This window comes from Tympanuchus pallidicinctus, unplaced genomic scaffold (genome assembly GCF_026119805.1).
Source record: "Tympanuchus pallidicinctus isolate F22 unplaced genomic scaffold, pur_lepc_1.0 scaffold1, whole genome shotgun sequence".
NCBI lineage: Eukaryota > Metazoa > Chordata > Aves > Galliformes > Phasianidae > Tympanuchus > Tympanuchus pallidicinctus.
The window spans coordinates 79,353,492-79,360,890 of record NW_026294618.1 but is presented as its reverse complement, the minus strand read 5'-3'; the positions used below and the strand labels follow the sequence as shown (position 1 = coordinate 79,360,890).

Sequence of the window (7,399 nt, the reverse complement as noted above, 5' to 3'; positions counted from 1 at the left end):
AGAGATTCAGAGATGTACATTCAACAAAGGGCAGGCAGCTCTGACAGCAAATCTGGGGGTTTGCATGGCATCCCTGAACACGAGCTCTCTTCCGAGCTGCTACAAGATGGGCACCTCTATAAGGATCTGCATCTTTCAGAGGAATCATCGCCTCTGGCAAAGGGGGCACCTTGCTGAGCCCCTGAAGCTTCTGCCTGGCCTGAAAGCCACCACTTAGATGTCAGCAGGCTGCTCGCCTCCATCCTACCCCCAAGTTCCAGTGCATGTTAGAGGAAGCCTATTGCCCATCCCAAGACGACCACACACCATGGCCACCACAGAACAGTTGGTTAGCAACAGAAACCAGTTGTCTGGGTTGGAGCCAAAGAGATACTCCGGCGCTGTAGCAAAACGCCGCTGAAAAGCCGGCACAGCATGGGAAAGGTCTCCTCCCCACCTCGCTCGGATGCGGACGGAGGGGAGTTCCTCCGGTCTCGTGTTTTTTGCGAGGGGAGGGGCGGGGTGGCCAGATCGTCGCACAGTCGGATGATGGTGCGGTAGGTGGGGAGGAGCGGGAACAAAAGCTCAGCGCTGAAAGCAGAGCGTGACCCACAATCGCTGAGAAAAACCCAAACCCAAGAGTTTCCCGTGAGCTCCGCGGCGCGGCACAGCCTCTTCCAGGCCTTTCCGTGCGCCAGCACTGAAGCCGCTCGGCGTCACGGCCAACACGGCGATAACGTGGAGGTGCCCGGGGGCCCAGCAGTGCTCCGCTCGGGCTCCCGGCCGGGCCGTGCCGCAGGAGGTGCGCGGCCCGGCGGTGCCGGCAGGTGGCAGGGCAGCCCCGCGCCTCGGCCCGGCCCCGGGCGGCGCTGAGGGCACGCCGTCTCCGTGCCGGGGTCGAGGAAGCCCGGCGTGCTGCTCGCCTCGCCCGGCCGCTCTGCGGGGCCCGGAGAGCTCGGAGCTGGAGCTGCGGGCGTGTGCCGGTTCAGTCTTCCTGTGTCGTCAGCCGTGCGACGCGTGGCGGCACGCAGCGTGAAGCTGGGCCCGGTGGCGGCAGTGGGGAGCCCAGCGAACGCCCTGCCCTGCGAGTTATTCCCTGGTAGTCAGTGAGGGAAGGCTGCTCGGAAGAGTGACGGGCGTTTTTATTATTATTAATGTCAGCCTGTTCGCACTGAGGTTAGATTACAGCCCCATTGTGAGTGGCTCGGAGACAGCCTGTACCCTGGGGAACACGCCGTCCGAACAGGAGCGGCAGCAGAAAGGGCAGGGAGCGAGCCGAGCCAGAGGAGAGGAAGCGCTTTTGCCCCGGTTCGTGCAGCAGAAAACAGACCTCCTGCACCCATGCAGGCCCCTCATCCTTTGGACCGCACGGTCCTCTTGTGTAAGTGGAATAAATAACCTGTGACTGCCTGTTTTTTGGTGGTTCAGCATTTGTAAATGCTGACTGTTTACCTCTTGGTTAAAGCTAAACTTGCCTTCTCTTTCCCCAGCGGTTTGACATAGATACAGAGAGCTCGGAGCCCACTTGGGCCCACAGAGGCAATCATTAACCTGGTGGGGCTCCTAGCTGAGCCCTGCCTGCCCACGGGTGCCAGAGCTGTGATGGAGGAGCGCTGCCCACCCACGGGGCAGCCCGCAGGCTGTGGGACTGCTTCAGGCAGCTGAACTGTTCGCTCCAGCTTACAGATCGATTCCAGAGATGTTTCAAGGGGAAACGAGATTTGCAGAGGGAACTGGCCTGGCCTTTTTGAATTCAACTGCAGAGTTAGTTAACAAAGTTGCAGGTTCTCAGTCTCCTTTTCTCTTTCTTTGCCAACTCTTTTTTTTTTTTTTTTTCCTTTTCTTTTCCCTTCCTCAATATAAATACCCTGGGGCAGTTTCTTTTCTTTTTGGTATGAATGTGATGATCTTTCAGGCCTGCGATTGGCTCTGCGGCTTGTCATCGGGGACACACCTCCTGGCGAGGGGCCACCGCCTCCCCCCTCTTGTGAAAGCTTCCCCTTGTAACAAGTGAGCGTAATTACATCAGTTACTCACTAGAGCACAGACCTGCTTTAAATTTTGGCCTCTGAGCCTGTGAGAAGCTGAAGGACTAGAAAATGCGGTTTCAAAGGCCTGTAACACTCTGGAGCGTGCAACTCAAGCTGGGCTTTTCCCTCCCAGGAATGAAGACTCCCAGTCACATGTGAGGAGGAATGAATATCCCTACCAGCCACTGAAATGGCTAAGAGAGCAGAACTGCTGCACCAGAAGAGGATTTCCACTTTGCCAAAGCCTGGCCCACTGAAAAAAAAAATGCATAACTGATCCCCTTTGCTTCTAGAGGTACTGGGAAGGAAGATGGCTGAGTGAATTGCAGGGGGTGTGGGCGATCTCTGCAAAAGAGCAGAGCCAGCTAAAAAAAGGCATCTGCTACCAAAAGAAAATGTATTTCACCCAGCAGCCAGGGCCTGCAAGATAGGGCCAGACGTATCAGGGGAAGAGCCCTGAAGAGCAGTATTTATGTGCTGGGTGCACAGGACAGTAGCAGTTTGACACCTATCTGATGGGTTGGAATGGGAACTTGCAGTGCTTCTGTGGGCTTGTTCCAGAAGGGGCTGAGTGCGAGTGAAAGCATTCTACTCATGCTCCAGATGGAGGGTTCTCCACTGGGTAAATCACTGTAGCACATAGGAAGCCAGTGCTATCCCAGCTGAAACCCTGCTCCACACTGCCATGGCGGAGTGTGGCCATTAAAGAGTTCTGAGTGGAGGAGAGAACTCACCTCTTGTCCCAGGACATTTGGTCCTTGAGGAACACAGCCCTGATGTATGTCAAAGATGCTACTGCTGCTTGGTGAACTGGAAGGATGAAGATGAGGTGCAGACCATTTGTCTGACTAAAGCTGAGTCCTCACATATAGGCATTTACCGAGTGTCAGAACTGCTGCTGTTCTGACACGAGATGAACCTGAGCCTTTTCAGACACGTCTTGCAGAAATTATACAAAGGAGAGATACCTTTCTCCTCTTGCCTCTAGCTATTATCTAGCACATACGTGTTTGCTGAGACCAAACAACTGAACAGATTCAGCCCTGGTCTAGATCAGGCAGAGCAAACCTTGCTCTCTCATCTCACATTGCTTTAGTGGATTGACTGGAACCTTTGTTCCATGTCTCTGTCCTCCAGTTCTCCACCTTCCTCCAAAATAAAAATAACCACCTGCTTCCTACACTGCATCTGGGCTTACCATCGGAACTGATGTAATCCTATGAAAAATGTAGGTTTTGTTGAGACAGCATTTTCCCATGGAAGAAGAAGCTCCTTTGTTTCTCTCATTAGCTCTCAAAGCAACTGTCTCAATGACATGCTGTCTGTGTTTTCTCCCAGGGACCTGTTCATGGAGCTGCCAAGAAGCTTCCTAGGTCATGGTCCATTCAAAAGCTGCCAGGAGTTCCAGGATGGTGCAGGTCTGATGGTCTGAAAATCAGCAAAGAGCACTAATTCATTCTGACAGCCTTGGAAATATGACAAATAATGTTAGGTGCTTTCCATGGTACCAACAGTTCTCTATATCATTTTTTGTGAGACTGGGATTGGAGTACCCAAAACTGAGTGTACCCTCTCTGAGATGTGCTTCAGGGTGCCTGACATCTCTGCAAGCCAGGACTTCCCTACCCCATGCATCCTATGGACTGGAGAGCTGGGATAGAGTGAACAATGTTTAAGGTCTGGATATCTGGCACAGAGGGAGCAAGCAGAACAATGGGAGGTTGTGGTGCCAGGGACAGGTGTATCAGCAGGCCACAGAGCATTTCTACATTGCCAGATGTTCTGTCCACCTCTGCCCTGACCTCTGGGCTGGGGTGGGAGTGTTTGCTCCCAGCTTTGCTCTGCAGGATGTCAAAGAACATTTACTTGCTTCCCATGCCTGTAAACATCTACCAATTCACCTTTCTTATATATGCTTTTCAGGTAAGATCAAGCTTTCATTCTTTCTATTACTATTCCCCCTGACGTTCTTTGCAAGCAAGCTATTGGCAAGTGATGAAATTCTCTACATACAGACTGAAATGTAGGGACCGCATGGACAAAATAATAATGCTAGTCATAATAAATAACAGCCCCATTCGCTTTACTCTGCAGCTCGCAAAACAACAGCCCAGTTCAAATTCTCATCTGCTGTGAGATAAAAAGTGTGATTTACTCTGTCGGCTATGGAGAGCAGACACGCACGGGGCAGTTATCTCTGGCCATAAACAAACTGGAGTGGCTTTGCCTTTTAACAGGCTCCCTTCTCCTCTCCTGTGGAGTGCTACTTTCCGCCTTACGTAACCCTCTGGGCAACTCCACTGACCTATTTTGTTTTAATAAACTTGAGCAGTTGGAGTTATGCACCCTCCACTTCTCAGATGCCATTGCCACTCCACAGGGCTCCCTTTCCTGCCCTGCTCCACAAGGCTGTGTAGGTGATGTCTTGGGAGAAGTTAAATAAACGGCTTCCATGTTCTGACACAGCCCGTAGGTGCCAAGCTTCCCTTTTGACTGTTAGCCTTGGAGAAGAGAAGGAAAAACCGAGTTGTCGAGGAAAAAGCATAACCTTTCAGAAACAGTTTTTTATTACCTTCCTTATCGTTCCTTTAAGGTCATAAAGATTGTACCAAAGAAACTATTAAGTTTTCCAGGATTGCAAAATATTTTATCGATGATGCACATGAGGTATGCTGTTCCACTTTTCAATTTTTTTTTGGCATTAAATTTCCTTTTATGTTCTGGGATTTGATCTTAATGTTCCCTCCGTACCTTTCTGTTTCCATCCTGCTTGGAGGCAGTCAGACATGGTTAATGGATTCTTCTAGCCAGGAGCCTAGAGTGAGCTGCAAATAGAAGACCTTGCAGGCATTAAAAAACAAACCAACAGTGAACATGGGATCTGCAACTGTGGGCACCATGATTTCTTGAGAGGCTGAGCAGCTGGCATTGCCTCCCTCGTGGGTCTTAATGTGGGAATTGACTTCAGGAGAGCAGTGACTGGCTGTTTTTTCAGCACTGGTTTTCTGTAGTACCTCATCTGCTTAAGTTCATTTAGGATATATTCTTCCACCAAAAAATATTACTAAAATTTATTCTTTTGCTGAAAAACATCTGTGAAAACCTAACACTGTAATACTTCTAATGGTTTAATGCTGGGGTCTGTGCTGAAATGGCCGCATACTGGTGTATCCACCAGGTTATCCTGGGAAACAGCTAGGCTTCAAATGCAGCAGGAGGCCATCTGAGATTCTCTTCCCCACATGCTACAGTGGAGGAGCAGATTAGTGTCCTGCTCATAATGAGTCCCTTACAAATCCCATTCTGGAAAAGGATATCCAGAGCTTTGGGAGAAACTCTGCAAAGAGTCTCATGAGAGGCCCAATTCTTCACACTGGGAAGTGGGTGGACTGCAAAGCTCTACTGAATATTGAGTTAATCCAAGATTTACATGCCATAAGCCTGCAGAAATTGGGCTGTGGTGGGCTTTAGCTAAAGCAGTGTTAGCTAACCTCTTAAGAAACCCAGTTTTTCTCTCCCGTGCAGTCTTTCCACTGGGTCTTGTTTTCCAGGTCCTGATCTTCAGCTGGCAGAACACAGCTTCATCCCATTGAAAAGCCAGTGAAGCAGATAGGAAGATCTTACTCCAACACAATTCTGCTTCCTGATTACATGCATGTTTCCACCAGGCAAGACAATAAACCAAGCACTAGCAATGGAAGAGTAGCAGGCAGGTGACTGGCACAAAGATCCTCCATTCATGCCTCCTGTAGCATTTACTATAAACAGAGGCCAGAGCAAGGAGATGAGACTCTGGTGAAGTGATGTTGGCATGAAGAAGAGGGGAGTCTTAAGTCAAGCTGAGTTGCAGGGGAAAGCTTTTATCACGGAAGTGCCAAGTATAAATCACTATAAGAGATTCCTCAGTCAAGACACTTTGGAAACAGGACAGTAATGCCAACTGAAAATATAACAGAGCAATATTATGACCATGCAGATCATGATGTGCCAACCTTTTCATAGTGTCCCACATGGAGAAGCTTCCCTTTTCCTACAGGATTAGACCTCCTGTCTGGGGTGGGGAGAGTGGTTGGGAGCATGGGATCTGTGAGTGCAGGTGCCTCGCCAATCTGTGCAGGTATCTCAGCGTCGATTTAGGCTACGCTCATATTTTCCAGGTTCTTTCTCCTGTAACACAACAGTATGGAAAGACTTCCCCCGTGACTGTAACATGAAAAACAGATGAAGGAGGGAACTGCTGGGGGAGCTTATAATTTCCAACTGGAAACATAGTCTCTTGGGTAGTGCCTTGTGATGCTGAAGGCACCCCCAGTCTCTTAACGGCAGCTTAAAGAAGTCTGATCCCTGGGCAGGAAGGTAAGGCCCAAACTATTGTCAACATCCAACTCAGACAACATAAAGTATCAATTACAGACTTTAAATCCATTTTTAAATTTTATTTTTTTTCTCTTTTGAAAGAAAATGAAAATTAAATGTGAAGCAACAGCAATCTGTATCGGGGAATGAGTTTCGGTATGTTTGATAAAGAGCTTCTTTTTGTTTTGTTTGAAGTATCGAATAACATGTGCTTCCTGCCAGAGCATTTCAGAAAGTTGAACCAAACCACTGCCTAAGCATCTGGAACTAAAGCTTGGTAAGTGCTAAATCCACTTTTGAGTACTGCAACTCTTCCGTGAGTATGGCTATTTTTCCATTTCAGTTTATTAAAAGACTTAGATTCAGTGGCTTGTTCCTTCAAAGCTGAGAAACTGTGTGAGGTTTGGAAAAAGCAGACAAGCTTGTTTTTCCCCTCTGCTTTACAAGGAAAATAAGGACGAGAGGACAAGATCCAGCAGATATGAAATGTTGGGGTATATGGTGTCCTGGAACAACCTGTTTAACCCACCAGCCACTGACAGTACTTCCTTTGTTTAGTATTACTTTTTATTTTCTGTTTTGCAATTAATGTGGTTTTTTCAAGTAATAAAAATTTAAGAGTTCAATAAAAAATGGTTTTCGACATGTTAGTGGATTCAAATTTCATTCTAAATGCAACCTGATATAAATCAATTCTAAAGAAAAACAGCCGTCCCACAATAAATTAGAAATGAATAATGCACAATTTTCCAGATAGAAAAATGCAATAATCAAGACCTAATAAAAACATGTAAAGCTGTAAATAAATACGTGTAGATAAAACTGTCTACTGTTAACAGTAAATAACAAAGTATGCAGGCTGTGCATGGTTCGAAGTCAACAGTCTTAATGGTTACAGCCTGATGAGTATCAACCTTTTATTAGGGAAAATAATTAAGAAGGATAAATGGAGAAAAGCTTTGAATTAATATTTAAATCTAAGCTCTCCTGCTTGCTGATTTAATTGGGTGATTTAATCTGTTCTCTGAGGCTCA

The 7,399-nt window shown here is 47.7% G+C and overlaps 1 long non-coding RNA gene across 6 annotated transcripts; it reads left to right on the top strand.

Moving 5' to 3' along the window:
* The first annotated feature begins 1,227 nt into the window (after nt 1-1,227).
* On the top strand, nt 1,228-7,015 carry LOC128086851 (uncharacterized). 6 transcript variants are annotated; one of them, XR_008209579.1, is made up of 4 exons: nt 1,228-1,360; nt 2,143-2,304; nt 3,348-6,365; nt 6,468-7,015. It is a non-coding gene; the product is annotated as an uncharacterized LOC128086851 (long non-coding RNA). The 6 variants fall into 6 exon arrangements; XR_008209605.1 differs by lacking the exon at nt 1,228-1,360 and adding an exon at nt 1,378-1,743; XR_008209610.1 differs by lacking the exon at nt 1,228-1,360 and having other exon boundaries at nt 1,750-2,304; nt 3,348-3,932; nt 5,561-6,365.
* The last annotated feature ends 384 nt before the right edge of the window (nt 7,016-7,399 follow it).